The 19,218-nt window shown below is 39.7% G+C and overlaps 1 pseudogene; it reads right to left on the reverse strand.

Moving 5' to 3' along the window:
* Positions 1-19,218, reverse strand: part of LOC149221645 (uncharacterized) — a 36,214-nt pseudogene that overhangs the window by 16,399 nt on the left and 597 nt on the right.

Here is a 19,218-nt window from a genome sequence, read left to right on the forward strand (position 1 = left end):
ATATACAGAAAACTACAAGCTTCTTTCTGAAACTTCTTACGAAATTGCCATTTGATGCTCAAAACAAAAGTAATGACGATTTTCCCTAGGTCACCTGTTTCGAATGTAATTCGGGAGGCTGCAAAAACCCTAACTTCTGCAGATCATATCTCCGAAAATATTGTGGGAAAAGCTTTGAAATTCAGATCAGAAGTTCAGAACGATATCAGCTCAAGTGGGTTTCTTTTTATAGCTTTTAAAATGTTGTAAATAAAACTTTATAGCGAAAAGGTCACGATGACCTCTTTGGAGTAGTGAAACCCTAGAATTCAAAGCTTTGATACCAAATGTTATGAAACCAGCTCACAAAAAGATAGAAAAGAAAGATAAACGCCTTAGAATTCAGCCTCTTCTAGGGGGAAACCTCCTTTACATTACACAAATGAACAATTCTTGGATGATACAAGTGACTAAACCTCCCTTCTATATATAGGAGTTTCAGGGGTCACAATATAATCAAGCTGACATAATAGTAATAACATAAGGGCACAACAATAACAATAGTGGGTTTCTTTGGGGCACACTAATAACAATATGGGGACAATAGGGGCACAATAATAACAATAAGGGATACAATGACAGTAGTAATGGGGGAATCACTAGTATTATAAGGACCTAACAATCCTGTAGATCCTTCAAATGTGTATGGAAAGAGTTTGACAACACAATCCTCTTTAGTGACTTCATTCAGATTGGTGGCTAACATGAAACTATGAATATGTTCCTCTGTCGGGAGGCCATCATCAGGATTAATTTAGGAAGTCACCTCTCTGGGTGTTCAGGAAGAGCGTGTAATGGTAGATCCATCTGTACTTCCCAAAGATCATTCCATGGTCTGTTGGCAATTTTGGGAGTACTCAAAGTAGTAGAAGATGAGGGAGATGGAGGTGAGTGAGCCATTGTGGAAGATTTTCTTGTAGTTCTACTTATTATAGTTTCACTAAACGTTTGTGTTTAAGGAATGTGAATGGATGGGATGATAGGTTGATTAGAAGAAGGTAAAGAGGTAGAGGAAGTGGAAGGACCAAGAGAAGGAGTAAGAGGGGAAGATGGTGATGTAATCTTGCTATCAGAAGAATGAAGTTTTGGAGTAGTTTTCTTTCTGTGATGAGTGGTTAATGGGAATTCAAAAGGTTTAAATCCTAGTTTTTCACTCTAGGATCTAGTTAATACACTAGAAAATTGTAAGGATGAGGAAACACTTCCTTAAGATATATCGTTTTGGACAAATTTTTCTCCAGAAATAGAAATTCCTTCCAATTTTTGGATCAAAGACAGAACTTCAGGAGACTCAGTTAGTAAATTAAATAATAATTTTGGCCAACTGACTTTGGAAGAGTGCTAGGATTTTTTGTGGCTTTTTGAATAACTTCAGATCTTGGATTAGGAGATTCAGAATGTGATTTGGAAGTTGGTGGTGATTTTGAGGGAGACTGACTCTTAGAATGACCTTTTGATTTAAGAGTGGATATGCACGCCATTCATAGCTTTAAGGCCCTCCTTCTAGTGCCAAAAATGTTGAAGGTTCAAAAATATCTGCCTCAACATTGGGGAAAACCACCTGGTTGGGAATTTAGGGAAGCTCCTTTTCCGTTTGGAATAGTGGCTCCGAATGGATTTATGCGACCAACTTCCCTTAATAAAATATAAAAAGTAGATGTGATATATAAGTGTGGAATTGATTAGGTACATGAAACTAAGAAATATAAATACATAGACTTAAACTATCTATCCTGAGAAAGCTTTTTTTGTATATGTGACTTATAAAGATCTCACATTAAACATGACAATATAGATCATAAAATACTTTGTGAAGTTAAAACAAATAAAGGTAACTAATTTAATTAAATATTTAATTAAATCAGTTGTTGAAACTCATCACACATATTAGATATTATTGTTCATTCATATACTTAAACGATTTAAATTAAACACATCAGTAGTGATAAAGGTTAATTGCTTGCAAGAATGTATATGATAAACACAAATACAATAACCATTCAAATCATAAACAAAGTATTAGTATTCAGATAATAGTACCCGATAAATGTTAACTCTGATCATAATTGAAATAGTAGTGGTTCCTCTTTCTATTAAGATTCCTCCAAGATTAAATAGTGCAAACTAGAAGTTTTCTCACAGAAATTCAGAACCATTCCTTCATAAAAATGAAGGGGATTTATAATTCATAATCAAAACAAAATATAGAAAAGTGTCATAGAATGTTGAAGTGTTTTTAACAAACCATACTAAAGATAAATTAAAAGACATTAATCGATTGCAGTTGCAACAACTTGACTATCCGTTCGCTTCTGAATCTCACATATATATGTCATTTGGCTTTCAATTCAGGTGGATGATGGAGTCATATATGTATATGTGCAATGAATAACACCTCTTTAAGTGCTGAAATTAAATGAGTAGTGGTGTTAGAGGGACATCTCAGTATCAACTAATGATTATGCAATTTAACTAGGAAATGCTAATGGCATTCCAAGTCAATCTTTGACAATTTTTTTTATATCCTCTTAGCCTTGTTTTTCGATGATTCTTGCCATACTTAATCATCCATTTTACATCTAGAAATAATTTGAGGAGTTCTTTAGCCAAAGCATTGATTTTATGCCCACGTGTTGGCCTTTTTCAGCCTTTGTTACAACAATCTCCTCAGTTTAGAACTATGTTATGGAACATGGCAGAGAGTCTTCAAAAATCTTGGATCGAACTATTACTTTCTCCTTATCGACCCCGTGTTCATCCCTGTTTTAGCTAAACAGAGCTTATTAGTTTTGTTATTAAACTTAGACGAAAACCGATTTGAAATCAAAACATAACAACCTCCCCCCAAAACTAATGAAAATAGAATTTTCATTATTATAACAATGGTCCCATATCGAAGTGACAAGTGGCAAGAACCATATGGTATCAAAGAAAGGCTCACCGCAACTTTTAAATGAGACAACATGAAAAAATTTCGATATTGGGTAGCTTCGATATGAAGCGAATGTGAAACCATAATGAATTCGTTTTAGTAACTATATCAGATCTAGATATCAGAGCTTTGTTTTGGCAATGTGATATTGGAGGTTTCATTCAAAAGTTTCAATTAGATAGGTAGATAAGAAATTCTTATTAATCAACATTAAAACACATATCAGATCTGGATATCAGAGTGGAGGACTTTAAGGATATCAAAAAATCTATGGGAATGGCATATCACAATATCGGCAGAGTGATATATCGGTCGGATCAGAAGTCGGAGGATAGGAGCGAAAAGGGACATTAGAGATCGACGAATGGAGGATATCGAAGATCGGTGATTAGAGCTTTGGAGATCAGTGACATGAGCATCATTTTAAAAATGCCAATATTGGAATCTCTGATATCTTACGTCAAAATCCTGTGGGGTCGGGCTTTTGTTATTAAATTTGCAAATGAGCACTTTTAATACTTATAGGCTTAAACGTTTGAAACTCATTCAGAGAAATTTTAATTCACAACATTTTTAAAGAGGACATGTTACCATATTTGAAAAAGCCTGATAAATTTTTGCGGATAAGGGATTTAAAACAAAATCCAATGTTTATGAATACATGTGATGGGCCTAAGCTCCGATAAAGGTTATGATAAGGAAGATTTATCATTTTAGTCAAGTTTTTTGGAAAAAATGAACCTAATAGTATCTTATTTTATTGGAACATAAAGGATTCTATCCTAAATTAAAAAGGGTAACCCATATTTTATTAGTTCTAATATTAACCATAATGGGGTGGTTGTTGAATAGTACAACATAACCATAAACAAAGCTTACACTGCATATGAAAAGAGTTTTGTGTGAAGATATTTCATTGTGTAAAGAGATTTTATTGTGCATATCTTTGTCCACACTGTTACCACCCCTTAGTGTCCCAAGGTTGAGAAAGGAAGCCAAGGAGGTAACCTCAAACCAATCTTTAGACTTGGCAGCTAGCCATACCAAATCAGAGAGGGATCTCTCAAGTATCTCACAGCCAATGAAGTGACTAGAGAGGGATTTCAGATGTTAGGCTAGATATTAAGCTCAATGGTGTTTGATTTTATGGTTTACTGGATGAAGCTCATAGATTTAGGACTAGGCTAAGGTTTCTAGTTATCAATTTCAGAGATTTAATGGGGCAAGGTAGGCATGATCAATGACAGAAATAATTTTTTGTGGTGGTCTAGAGATGAAAAGGTAGAGGACCAGAATGAGAATGTAACCATGAATTCATTCATCAAGAAGAAAGAACACTTGCATGAAGATATAATCAAAATAGAGCATATAACTTATGAATTATGTTTAAAACTCATGAGATGATCACAAGAAAGCATAGATATGGTAGGAAAATGAAATATCAGAGAAAAACACTGTCGCAAAAGCATGCCACAAGAATCCCAAGATAATAACTGCAATTACCTGTTATATTACTACAAAATGTACACTAGCTCCATGCTATGGTTCACAAACATCCAACCCACAATACTTCGAAATCTGAATTATTTATACAATTATTTACAAAAATAAATATCTTGAAGCAAAATTCAAGATTTGTTAAAAAATGATAAAAATAGATCAATACTACTAATAATATCAGTCGGTTGAGTTCTGGCGATGTTCTCGGCATTCTGGTGGTAACTGAGCCTCGAATAGACATTGCTATTAGTCCTGTTGGCTGATGAACTGCACTGATGTCCCTATTTTTCTGCATTCTATTATGAAAACTGTTGTGATAAATGTGCAATACTTTCCTCTTTCCTTTTGCTGCTTAAAATGTGTTGGAAAGGTCCTTGATGGCCTATAAGCGGAGGAGAAATGGATGATTTGGTTCTCTGTGAATGGAGGTCATGGTTGTTCAGTTTGGAAAATATGGGAAGTTATATGAAAACAATAAGAAATCATGGTCGGGAGCGTGAAAAAATGAACTAATTTTGACCATCCGGGTGAGGGTAACGGCAGGATTATTATCCATCGATCTAGGCCTGATGATCCAGGCCGATTAAATCTTGGTCGTTGCATTATCACAATTGCAACATGGATAGGGGTCTTTTACCATATTCCATAATGTTTTGTCAACGGGATAGACCCGAAACTGTAACAAAATGCAATATATAAAATATCACATCCATTATAACCATAATTTGGAAGGGGCTTTAGCGGAGGAGGAACTTGTGGCTTGAGTGATCCCCGATTATGATATTGCAATTGGTGAATGTTGAAAGAAGTTTGCGATATCGGCGGAGGAGGGATCATGTGATATGCAATATCGCAATTGCAATCGGGAAGGGGAGACGAGCAACTATTTGTATCGATTTATTCGATATTCCGACATCTGGCCTACGAGCCCAGTTTATTGCGGTGGGAGTGGGTTTATATATAATATGATGTGATAGTTTAATAAAAATGGTTTACAAATAGAGTTTGAATATTAACCAGGTCAATGGAAACACAAATAGAGTTTGAAAATGAGTTTTTCCAAGGAAAATAATTGTTTTGGCTATGTTACACAACATTTTGTCACTGTCCCTATACTCCCCATTCCTTGATCATGGAGGACGTCTACAGTGAACCCCTCATCCTTTGCCTTCATGGAGAAACTCCCATTATGTCCCTCTCCATGAACAAATATTTTCCCTTTTGCACCATTTCCCCTGAAACTTCTGTTTTACCCAGTTTACAAGGCTGACGTTAATGGCCTTTGCATCCCCTGCACCGATGTTTATAGATTAGCACTATTCCCCATGCCGACTGATGCTACTGAACTGTGTTCCAGTCACACCGGCCTTGTTATGGAATTTTTTTAAAATTAGAGTTGAAGCTTCCAGCTCTAGAAGCTCTGTAACGGAAGTCTGGTAAATGGTTTGGCCAGATGGGGTCGAGGATGACAATTTGGGATCCTTTCCCTATAATGATGGAACTACCTCAAGTGATAGGTCCTTCTCCCATGAGAAGAGGATCCATCTCCCATCCATATTTCCTATATAAACCTCCCTTCTTCCCAAGCACAAGCTAGTTAGAGTGTTGGCTGAGTGTGAGTATACTATTTTGATTAGAAAAGCAAGCTATTACTAGTTGTATCCATCTAGTTGTGTGAGGGAGAAGTGTGTTTGGATTGGAGTGAAGCCTAAAGGGAAGAGCCTTTAAACTATTGTTGTTTGAAGCCATGATGGAGTGCTAGCAGAAGTATGTGGGAACCCGGTCTTGTCAGAGGAAGACTGCGATGTCAAGACGAATGGTTGTAATCTCTCTTTGATATTAATATATGCAACAATCGATTGATTTCCTACATGTTTTTTAATATTACATATTCGTGTCTTAATGCTTCTTGACTCATTAAGTAGGTTGAATTGCAATTTGTCTATTATTATGTTTGTATGTTGTTGTTGTTTACTTGTTTTAGGAGCTTGAAGAAGGAATCGAGAGATTGATGGAGCAAGTAAGCGAAGATATCATCAAGCAAGTGACCAAGAGGCAGGTTCTATTGATTGATTCTAACCTAAGGAAATCTTCCATAGAATGTATCTGTTATGGATAGACCCATTATCGGGCTAGAGGAATTCATTTGTATCTGCACCTATAATTTTACTTCACCACAAATTGGCAACTCCTCTGGGTAGATCCCATCTTTTGTTTGTTTTGGATTTCATGATTTCATGAGAACTTTGCTAGTTTCACATTTTCCCTTTGGTTCTGTTTTTTTTCTCCTACTTACTGGCCTAAGTCTAAAATTCCTAGCAGCAGATCTTGTCCCTGTTTTGATTTTTTTTTAATTTTTCCTTAGTTTCCTTGGCCACCGCGTTTAATCTGCTGATAGTCATGCCGACCAGCGCTAATTGCGGAGGAAGGGTTGTGCTTACTAGCCTCTAGCGCTTGTTGTCAACTAGGAAATCACGTCGATGCCTGTAAGTGAAGATTAAGGCTTGACCCCAATCTTGGCCAGTGTGTTCAGCTCTTGTGTGTTTGACCCCGTGAGCCCTTTTGACTATTTTCTCCTTGATTAGGCAGCTAGTTTTCATTTGGTTTTTTCTTGCTTGTTGGCTTGTCATATTGCTATTTGATTGATTGAGTCATTGAGTGGTCAGTGACACTAGGGAATCTAGTTAGTCTCCCATTCAATGACTTGTGGACTCATCAAGTCCGAGTTTGGGTGTGTTTGCTCCTTGCATTTGTTTTTTGGTCCTTTTACAACTTTGACCTCTTTTTGCACAAGTTTGAAAAAGGTTTTGTTTGCTAGCTTGAACATCTTTTTCAGGCATAGATTACATTTTTGGTCTTGTTTTTGGTAAAGTCAGTGTTTCATTGATCTGAATGAACTTCTATTTTCATGTTTTCATCTGCTTGAAGAGCTCATAGTCTCGAAATTTTTTTCATTGAAAGATTGTTTGTGAAAAGTTTGTTTCATTGTTTCATAAGAAAGTTTGGAATTCTAGCTTGTTGCATCATTATGATTTGCATCTCTTAAAAAACTAGAATTACATTAGTGTTTGAAAAAAGGAAAGGAATTTTTTTCATTTTGAAAGGACTGATAGATAAGTGCTTGTCAAGAAATTAGGAATTGGAATGCATTTTTCATTAGTTTATTTTTTGAAAAAGTGAAGTAGTGAAAGATGATTTCATTTTCAGTTGCTTGATTGTCTACGTTTGATTGAGTAGTTTCTACCCTCTCTAGTGTAGGCATTTCATCAAATTAAAAGGGTCTTGTACCATTTAGTTGCATTTTAGGTTTTTCGAGTAGCATTGCTAAGACCTAAAAATTGAAATTTAACTCAAGATCAACTATAAAATGAATTCAATTAACCTAATGCGCATTTGACATTAACGCTTATGTCTAGAAGGTCTAGGCTAGAGACATGTTATGACATCTTTAAACCTAGTAGTTGTCGTTAGCTTTGGCATCAGATAATGCTAGCATGGATTTGTGCTCCCCGTACCATCGAGTGTATAACAGGAGACCCCACTAGGCTGCAATCCTTTTACCCTCAGGAAGCCAAGTCGTTCGCCTTGCGAACATGATACACCGAACACAATATTTGGGGAGATTGCCTGCTTGTACTTCCTGGTTCGCTAGGACGTATTCTGCGGTTCACAGTTGCCTTGTAATCTTGTTTACCTAGATCACCCAGGGTAGTCATTTGATCTTTTTGACTCATTAAACTTAAAATATCATTCGAGCACTTGTCCATTCGAGCTCATTTCCAATCGAAAGTGGTAGAGTCATCTTTGTTTCTTTCTCGACTCTTAAAAAATGAAAGAACATCAGTCTTTTATGCGTCTTAATAATTGGTTGCCCACAATCCAAAACATTATGTTAGTCTTTTTGACCAAATCGTGAGTTCCCTTAAAAGGACATTTTAAAGCCTTGAAGTTATTTATTCTGTCGACTAAGACAAGGTCATCGTGGCTGAACCATTTTTCTCACCCAATTCCTCTCCTCCATCTAAAATATTGTCTGGGGAGTTGTTTCCTGAGTTATTAGAGTCACTTGAGGACAAAAACTTTGAACTCGCAATTATTTTGAGTGTTCAACCTTTGTCATCTCATCCTCTAGCTACCTTCGATTGAGGGTCATCTGTTGATCTTGGCCTAGAATCTCTGAATAACCCTGTTCAAACTCTAGAGAACTCACCGACCACTGACAGTCAGCTTGGAATGGTTATTTATCCTTTGAACCCTTTGTTTGACATTGTTGAGATATCACCGCAGCATCCTTATAGTCCGTACGACCAGCCAGGTGTTCCTTTGGAACTATCCCCCCATACGCATTCAACCATTTGTCGTCGTTTGTTTTCAGACATGGGACTTGAAGGCGATGCTCCAGTCACTTCTCCGGATGAGTCCAAAGTTTCTACTCCACACACTGTTGAGGGGGAAGAATTGCAACTACGATTTCCTCTTGAGGGTTTCCCTTATTCGGAATGTATTCCCACCATCTTGCCACCTGGCTATGTGTCTTTGGTACACTTAGTTTCAGGCACACATAGTGCCTCATCACTCTACCATAATCTTGTTTGGGTGTTAGGAATCAGGTCTACATTAGGTTCGTTTGTCATGAACACAACTTCCCAATCAGCTCTTACTTCAATCCTGGTGCAACCCACAATCCCAAATACTTTTGTATCATCAATCCCAGTTACACGTTAGTCATAACTGGCGGTTTCAAAGATTGTCTCTGCTAGTTCTTCTATCCCATTAGTGAGTGGCCAAATTGTGCCACCACCTAGGGGGCAGAACCTAAATGTCTCTAAGGTGTCGGGTGCCACTAGTGTGAGTGGCTCACAAGCTCAAATGCTTGGTATAAAACAGCCCTCTTCTAGCATTATTTATAACCTTGCTGAACCTACTGGATCAAGCAATGTCCAGTACCAATAGGTTCAGAATCCTGGTGGTCTGTCTGGATTGAGAAATGTTCAATATCAGCAACCCTATAGGGCTTAGGTCCAATACCAAAATCCTTACATTCCATATGGTTCTCAAGGATTGGTTAATCAACCTTAAACCCTCCAATCTAGGCAGTACATCCAGCCTAGCTACTGATAAATTTAGTTTGGTAATTTCCTGGGCACTGTTCAAGTACCCTTGCAACAACAAGGACAACCTTTACAACAACCAAGGCAACCTTTGTTACCGCAAGGGCAACCTTTGTTGCAGCAAGGGTTTTCCACGCAACAACAAGGGAAAATTATGCCACTACAAGGTCACTTGCAACAACCGCAAGGTCAATCCTTCAAACAACAGATGCAATATGCTCCACATACCTCTCAACCCATACCCTCATAGGGCCAACCTCTGTAAACCCAGGGAAACATTTTACAATCGCAAGGTCAACCTTTACAACAACAAAACCAACCAGGGAAGTGTTGGGTGTGGAGCATGATTATCATCCTAATTTAGAGGTCTTTGTTTCAGCCAGATGTATACCCCAAGAAGATTGTACGCCCCCGAAGCTAAAAACAGATGTAAAATTTCCTTGTAAAAGTATAGTAATTTCTAGTCAATTTCGGCTGTTCATTAGGTAGATGATCTGATGGTTGACCTTGTTTATGGTTTTTTGCTCTAGAAGGAAACCCCTCTCTTTGTATGAGGGTATTGTATTGAGGCTATGGTATATATGTGTATTCTCATAGCGAGAAACAAATAGGTGAGACTGTGAGAGAAAATAAAGGATATTACAACGGATCTGTTGTAGGTTGTGTCTCTTCATTTCGCTGGATAGTAGAAAGGAAGGATTGGTTGTTTAGGGTGGATGTAGCCCAAACTAGGTGAACCACGTATGTCTCTGTCTCTTTGGTTTTATGTGTTTTTGTTTTTCCACATATTATATGTCTTGCATTTCTCTGTCATATATAAATTTTTTCCTAATAGGAAGCAAAACCCCTTGTATACATATCACAAGGTCAACCCTTGCAGGGACAAGGTCAAGGTCAAGTCCTATAGCAGCAGGCACAAAATCCTCTTATCCTAGGTCAATAGGTTCAAAATCCTGCCGGCCAAGGGCACCAGGTACAAATCCCCTATGTCCAAGGGCAACAAGTGTATCAACCTTACGCCCAAGGACTACAGGTCCAGAACCCTCTTGTTAAGGGGAAATAGGCTTAACAACCCTATACAGTTCCAAGACAATAGGTCCCATATCCATATGTCCAAGGTCAACAGGCTCAAAAACCTTTTTACCCATACGTTGCCTACCAGCAACATGTGCTTGGATAGTTTCAAGGTATTCAAGGTCAGAATCCTCCCTTTAGTTAAGGTAATCTACAATGGCGGTAGCCTCAAATGCCATATGACCAAAATCCCCCACTATGGGGCCAAAATCCTTACCAGCAAGGATGGGCTCCTCCCTATGGGCCCACTTATCGACCTCCCATGCCTTTTAACACTTAATTACATTTCTTGGCTACACTTGAGTTTCCAGATGTATCGTGCCTTATGAATGATCTGATCCTTCATTCGCCATAATGGCCTCCGGTACCATCCGAGATACTAAGTGATTGCCCAAATTTTGATGGAAAAGCTAAAGAAGATCCCCAGGCCCATGTGATGAAATATCACCTTTGGTGCTCGTCAAACTCATACATGGATGATTCCATTCGTCTTCGTCTTTTCCAACGGACCCTCACAGGTGTCGCAGCGAAATGGTACATCGAGCTACCTCAAAGTAATTCCATGACTTCAATTTGTTAGCCATGTCTTTCCTCATGCATTTTCAGCTACCGGTTTGTTATGAAACTGGAACCTATTTGCTTGCATTGCTTAAGCAAGACACTGCGACGCACATCTATGATCATATCCGTGAATGGAGACATAGACATCACCTGATCAAGTTCAAGATAGTTGATCAGTTACTCACTAAATGGTTTACCAAATCATTCGTAGCCCCAATTTCTCACGATATAGCTATGGGTGGATGCGTCACTAAAGAACAAGCCATTTCCCATGCCCAGTACTTGGATTTTCTCTACTCTCAGTCTGGTAGCTTATACGATTTGTTACCTAATGCTCCGCAACCATCATCCAAACCTCGAACATCAAAGTCACCAGCTGTTCCTCTTGTTGATGGAATTATTGCTTCAGTATCTGAGACCCCTGCTAAAACTTCTTCCAAATAGAAGTCGGTCTCGAATTCTAATCCTAATATTTCATCTCAAAATCCGCTAGGCCCTGGTAAAACCTCAGAGGTCCATGCTGTCCAGTCTACCGCAACAGAAAAATCCTTGAAAGGGAAAAAGAAAGGGAAAGGCAAAGGCAAAGCTAAAGTCGAAGCCCTGAAACAGGGTCCTCCCAAATCGTCTGCTGGCGAATCATTGCAACAGAAACCTAAGTATCCCTGCCTCATTTGCAAGGAGGATCACTATAATAAGGATTTTCCATGATGATCCGAAGTTAGTTGCCTGCTCAAAGGGACCCCTGCTATCCTTAAAGAGCCATTTCCATCTCAGTAAACTCAAATGGTAGACCAACCCCAATATACTTCCTTTGGATATCAAGTGTTCATGATGAGCACACCCATTAATGTGGCTACCTAATCGAAAGATTATAAAACTCTAGCACCTGCAGCTGGGAAAGAAAAAAAAGTTGCACCTTCTTCTTCTACCCTGAGTTCTGGCCCTTTGCAAATTGAGCATCCTAACCTTGATTCCGCTACGTGGCCACCCTATCGAGGTGTGCTACGGAAATCCTCATATAATCCCAACACCTAAGCTGCTCAACACTACAATATTGTTGAAGATTTGGCTCAAGCGCCATCAGCCATGTCAGCTCTCGAGGTACTCCAAAGCTATCCATCGCAGAGGAAATATTTTCTATTAGCTATTGGGGGAATCAATCCCACCAATTCTAATTTGATCTATTTTGATTTGGAGAACCATGTTCCATGGCTCCCTCATCAGATTTCCTTTATTATTTAGGTAATCATTAACGAGAAGACCATCCATCGCACTGTCATCGATGAAGGTGCTTCCACTTGCATCATGTCAACTGCATGTTATAAGGCTATTGGTTCCCCTGCACTGAACTAGTCTCCAAACACTTTGGAAGCTTTTGATGGGTGCGATTCGCGACCCTTCGGTGTCTTACATAACCTTGCCATCACCCTGGAGGCAAGATAGTGCAAGTTGAAGTAGAGATTGTTGACGCCAATCTCAATTATAATCTTCCACTCGGTCGAAGTTGGACTCATGCCATGCATGTCACGGCCTCCTCTTGGTTTCACGTGATCCATTTTCCCCATCAAGGGAAGATTGTCACCGTTGATCAACTGTCTTTCTTTGATTCTTCCTCCTCGGATGGCAATGTTTTGTACGTTAAGCACTCATGTGATCCCTATGAGAGTGTGGGGGTAGGTCTCTTCAAAGATTCTACCTTAATGGGAATATTTTCACTCCCACCTCTTCATGTTGTCTCTGTCAACATGGTATCAGTAAAATCTGATCGTTGGGTCATACCTGCACCAGATCTTGTTGATGCTTGGGGCGAGGTCATGCCGTTTAGTCCCGCCGAATTCAATTACGTGGAAATTGTTTCGGCTTCGAACTCTGCATCCTCTGATTCTCATGTGATGAAGACTTCTGTCGATATGTACTATCAATCCCCCTCGCTTGGCACTTTGGAATCATCTGATCCCTTAGCCGAGACCTTCCTCGCTGATGAAGGTATCATGTAAATCATCTCTCTCGAGGAACCACCATGGATCGATACTCATCATCGATCCTCATTCCTGCCTCACCCAATGGTAATGTCTTCCACTTTCGAAGAGTCCTCTTCTCCATTTCCACCACTGAATATTACTCATGAAGTATGGTTGGAAGGAAATTTGGGTAATATTACCGAAACGATACTGATTGACATTTCTGTCAAACTCGGTGTCGTTGAACACATTCATATTGGGGTATCTTGTTCTCCAAATGAGATCAAGACATATACTCATCTATTTCAGGAATTCCATGATGTGTTTTCATGGTCTTACAAAGAAATGCCGGGCATCGATCGTAGCATTGTGGTGCATGAAATACCAACGTATCTGCATGCGAAGCCTGTTCGCCAACGACTTTGCCCGGTGCACCCTAGGAAGGCTGCTGCTATTAAGGGTGAAGTAGAAAGGCTTCTCAAAGCTGGGTTCATCTATCCCATCCCCCTTATAGACTGGGTGTCCAATATTTTGTCTTGGTGACTAAAAAAAAAGGCACGATCCACACTTGCGTGGATTATCGAGATCTTAATCATGCCTATCGTAAAGATAATTATCCTACTCCCTTCATTGATCAAATCATTGATGAATGTGCCTGGAGCGAGATCTTTTTGTTTATGGATGGTTTTTCTGGTTATAACCAAATTAATATTGCACTATCTGACCAAGAAAAGACAACCTTTATCTGCCCATGGGGTACGTTCGTGTACAAGAAGCTCCCTTTCGGCTTCAAAAATGCTAGAGCCACATTTCAATGGGAAATGTCCTATGCATTTCATGATATTCGTAACATTGTCCAGCCTTACTTGGATGACCTTCCTGCCCATTCTCGTAAGCGCCAAGATCACCCAGACCACCTTCGGCAGATTTTTCTACACTGCAGACACTATGCCATTCAGTTAAATCCACACAAATGTGTTTTCTGCGTGGAATCAGGATGACTCCTTGGCTTCATCGTTTCTAAGGAAGGGATTTACCTGGATTCATTAAAAGTTGAGGCCATTGTAAATTTACCCCTTCCATCTTCACTGCACCAACTCCAAAGCCTACAAGGAAAGGCCAACTTTCTCTATCGTTTTATACCCAACTATGCTGGGATAGCCACAAGATTTACCCGGTTACTCAAACAAGGAACACCCTTTGCATGGGACGAGGTGGCCCAAAAATATTTTGATGATCTTAAGGCCATCCTCATAAATGCTCCTCTGTTGCTTCCTTTACCTAGTCGTGGCCCGTAGCACCATTGCTATGGTTTTGGTCCAAGTCGATGACAAAGGTAGAGAACATGTGATATACTACCTTAGTCGGAATCTCCTCGACATTGAAACGTGTTATGCACATAGCGAGAAGTTGGCTTTGGCTACTGTTCAGGTTGTTCAAATCTTTCTACATTATATCCTTTTACGTACGACTACAATGATTTTTGAATGCAACCCTATGACCTATATCCTAACTCGTTAGTTATTGGGGGGCAAGTTTTCTAAATGGATCGTTATCCTACAAGAATTTGATTTGGTCTTCACTATGGCCAAATCTAAGAAGTCACTTGTTTTCGATGAATTGATTTGTTCCCTTCCCCCCAAATCTCTCCCTGCTGGTGCAGATGAACAACTTCCAGGTGAGACTCTTTTCCTGATTAGCACCCTTGATCCATGGTACAATGATATCATAGTGTATCTCCAAACCTCCACGTTCCGGTCTGCGTTGCTCAAGGATGAGCGTTGAAGGATTCAGTATCATTCCTAACCCTACTGTATTATTGGTGATACTTTATACCATGTTGGTCTCGATTCTATTCTTTGTCGATGCCTCATGATCGAGGAAGTTGAAAGAGCTCTCAATGATTGCCACTCCGGGGCATGTGGTGGTCATATGTCTGGTTATGCCACAACTCAGAAAAACCTTCACGTTGGTTATTTATGGCCGTCTATCTTCAAAGACTGCATTCTTGCTATCCGCAAGTGTCACAAATGTCAAATTTACCAACACAAGATGCGCGCCCCACTCGCTCACCTACACCCTGTCAATACTGTTGGTCCCTTTGCTAAATGGGGCATCGATTATATGACATGTAACCCTCGTTCGGCTGGGGGGCATGGATATATTATCGTTGCTATGGATTATTTCACCAAATGGGCCGAAGCGATGCCTACATATTCTATAAATGGTAAGATGACGACTCAATTCCTTTTTAACCATGTTATTTATAGATTCGGCGTACCCCAAGCCACTATCACAGACCATGGCTCCTATTTCAGAGATTACATGATGGCAGAACTAACATCTGCATTGGGCTTGCACCATGATGCCTTGACCCCATATTACCCTCAGGCCAATGGCCAAGTTGAACCCATGAACAAGGTTTTGGTCACCATGCTTCATCGTACTATTGGGATTCACAAATCAAATTGGCATCTCATGATTTTTTCAGCTCTGCGGGCCTACCGAAATTCAACCAAATATGCAACTGGTTTCACACCATTCTAGCTGGTATATGGTCTGGAAGCAACATTTCCGATCGAATGTGAGATTCCTTCACTCAATCTAGTTGTTGAACTCCTCCCCGAAATGTCACCTCGAGAGGAACACCTCTTATATTTAGAATGATTGGATGAGACTCACCGTCTCGCTACCTTGGTCATCAAAGCACAAAAGAAATGGGTCAAATCCGATTTTGATCAGTCAGTCTCTCTCACACTTTCTCTGAGCGTGATTTGGTCCTGCTATATGACCAAGCTAACGATAAGTTGGGGGTAGGAAAATTTGATCCTATGTGGCATGGGCCCTATATTGTAAAACGCGTTTTGCAAAAAGGAGCCTATGAGCTTATTGATTATGAAGGAAATCCTCTCAATAAGCCTTGAAACGGACTTTACCTCAAAAAGTACTATGCGTAGGTCATCTTACATGGAAACTTATCTACATTAGTGTGTGATTCATTTTTGTACGGCGTGGTTTTGTGTGATAGTTTTCAAACAACTTTCTTGTTTACTATGCTTTTCTTGCTTTGCAGATGTCTACAACTCTTCACGTTGGTTTCGCCGATGGTGCTTGCCGTAGTACCTAGAACTTATCATCCGTGGCATGGTCTATCTATGACCCTAATGGTGAGTTGATTTGCCTTCAAGGTATCTGCCTGGGTCATACAACCAACAACATTGCTGAATATAGTGCGGTCATCAAACTGTTGTCAGAAGCCATCGCTCTGGGCATCAGAGAATTGGTTGTCAACCTGGATTCACAACTTGTCGTCCTTCAACTCAACGAGAAATATTCTATTAGGAACCCTCAAATATTATGAATGTATCTCTGTATCCATCTATTGGAAAGAGATTTTAATTATATTAAATATCATCATATTCCTAGACGCATGAATGCATTGACAGATGCATTAGCTAATTACGTGTTGGATAGACATTTACGAAACATGTAAAAGATAAGACAAACCATTTGTACCATAATATATGGGAAAATACAACATATATGTGTGCGTGTGTGTGTGTGTGTGTGTGTGTGTGTGTGTGTGTGTGTGTGTGTGTGTGTGTGTGAATGTTTGATACATTAGAACCCCAAAAATAATATGTGTGTCTATAATAACATCAACGGTTCATAGGCCTCATACATCTGTGGCATGCAGGCCTCAAAAAGTATGTAAGTGTTGGATCTAGGAACTACTCAGCATGGTGGTCATGCTAGCATGAGACAACTCGTGCAACCCGACTCAGCAGTCAGCAGATCCGATCTGAGACTCCCACTGTGTGCCTCTGTTACCACTGGGGCATGCCTCTTATCTGAGCATACTTCGGGATACCATGAGTGAACCCCTCGAGGTTCCTCACAATCTCATCCTTGTTATTACTCCCTTCTTGATAAGGGGCCACACCATCAATAGGATGGGGGATGTGCCTGGTTATCGGCGACATCCTAGCTGGCCGCTCTGGTCCAACATCTGCGTAAACAAGAGAAATGTTATAATCATGCATATACCAAAAATAATTAAAAAACATCAAAATAAAAAAGTTTTGACTTTTTACATTCGTCATCAAAGTCCTCTCCATCTGGTAAGGGAATATCTAGGTCTCCATGGAAATTAGTGCCGTTGTACGGCCAGTGCTCCACGATGATCTTCTGTCATTGTATCCATGAGAAGAATGCTGGTCGGTATGACATATGCTGACCCCCAGTGATCTTGGGCATCAGATGACTTAGTGGGCCATCCGCGGGTCACGTGCCACAGGAGGATCGACCTCAGTCAACTGATACTGGAACAGTGGCACTCGTTCCAGGAAGAAGGTCACAAGTACTGATCCAAAGCCAAATTGCTTCAGATTCCCTGCCTTGGACTTGGACAACTAGCACTTGATGTTCATCTTCATGGCCTCTGCCCAATTGAAGATCGTAGGAGTTATGTAGTCAATAGCACACAGGAACTTCAACTTGTTAGTCTCATGTTTTGCCTACGACCTTGCCACTCTATTAATAGTCAATAGACGCACTCTCAATGTTAGATCTTGCACACTGGAAAACTCTATCTTCACACTCTTGGATTTCAGGGCCTAAGGACAGTGTTTGGCAAGTAGGGAAGATATGCTTGCCCCGATCGGACGTGACCCATACGAGTTCATTGGCCCACCTCTGTGAGACAATCTAGTGACGAAGTAAATATCTGAAGTTGTCAACTCTAGCTCCTAGTCCCCAATGACAAAAATATCGCGATTGATGTCCCAAAGGCTTATCAAGTATCAAAGCAACTTGGGCTGGGCCCGCATCCTTGGTTTAAGGGAAAATTTGAGGAGCCCACAAGCCCTCAAATACTCCAGGAAATTTGGATCATTCAATGCTTGGGTGTCACATTTTCGTGTTCTCTTTCCATCTATTCCACCGTTTTCGGCAATTTCTCTCCTGCAAAAGCCATTTATTTGAGTCAATCATCAATTTTGGCACATAAAATTCAAGTTTTAACGGTCAGTTCTTGAGAAAAAATGGTTTTTCCCTATCCACGGCGTCGGCGTGGATGGTTATGCAAATCACCCTCAACCGACGCCATCTCGTACCCGGAAATCGCATTGATCGAGGGCGAAAAATTTCTCGAAAACCTCCCCCAAAATCCTAAAAATGGCTAAAAACATAAATGAATAGCATGAAAATGGAGTTCAGGGCTTTGGCTGTTACCTGGAACTGATGGCTTGTTGATTGACCTCCCAGATCTCTTGGAATCTACTCCAAAAAAACTAGGGCAAAAGTGGGTAAAAATATTCACTATAAAGGTAAAATGGTAAATGGTAAAAATATATTTAGTTTTCCCCCTTTTATTCATTTTTTCATGAAAATATTAGGTTTTGTAAATATTTTTGACCTATTTTACCTCAAGGACTCGATAATACACTTTACCTTACTTGTGTAGCAACATAAGATGGATGTTTGGCAATGGTGATGAGTCACATTTCAGCTCTTTTCTCAACTCGTTAAACTTATATGAAAAGATCACCAAGTATTTTTTACCTTTTTGACTCGTTAAAGAGAATAAAAATGGGGGGTCCGCTTTTAGCTCTTTTGACCCTTTAAAAGCGAAAAGACGACCAAGCCCTTTGTCGTTTCGAACTCGTTAATGGATGTGAAACGTTGTGCATCTAGTATAAGTTTACCCCTTTTTTAGGCTGGTAGGCACTATTTACGAAAAGGTACTCGTTGAATGAAATGGTCAAGCAGTTCTCTCAAGTATTGTTTTCTACCTTTTCAGGCTCGAGAGACACAAATGTATGAAAAGGGACCATGTGGAGTTTTCTTTTATGTGTCTTTTTCAAATCTCTAAATGTGAAAAAGATATCGAGTTACACCTTTGTTGGACTCATTAAACTATTAAACGACATCGGATTCATCACCATGACGAACACGAGATTCTCCTTCCTAGGGATCATTAAATTTACTAGGTCGTATTTTTCCGAAGGATGAACTTATAGTGCAAGCATATGTTATCCCC

Source organism: Pinus tabuliformis, chromosome Q, assembly GCF_031772625.1.
Source record: "Pinus tabuliformis cultivar Carrire ecotype Pingquan chromosome Q, CPIR1, whole genome shotgun sequence".
In the NCBI taxonomy this organism is placed as follows: Eukaryota; Viridiplantae; Streptophyta; class Pinopsida; order Pinales; family Pinaceae; genus Pinus; species Pinus tabuliformis.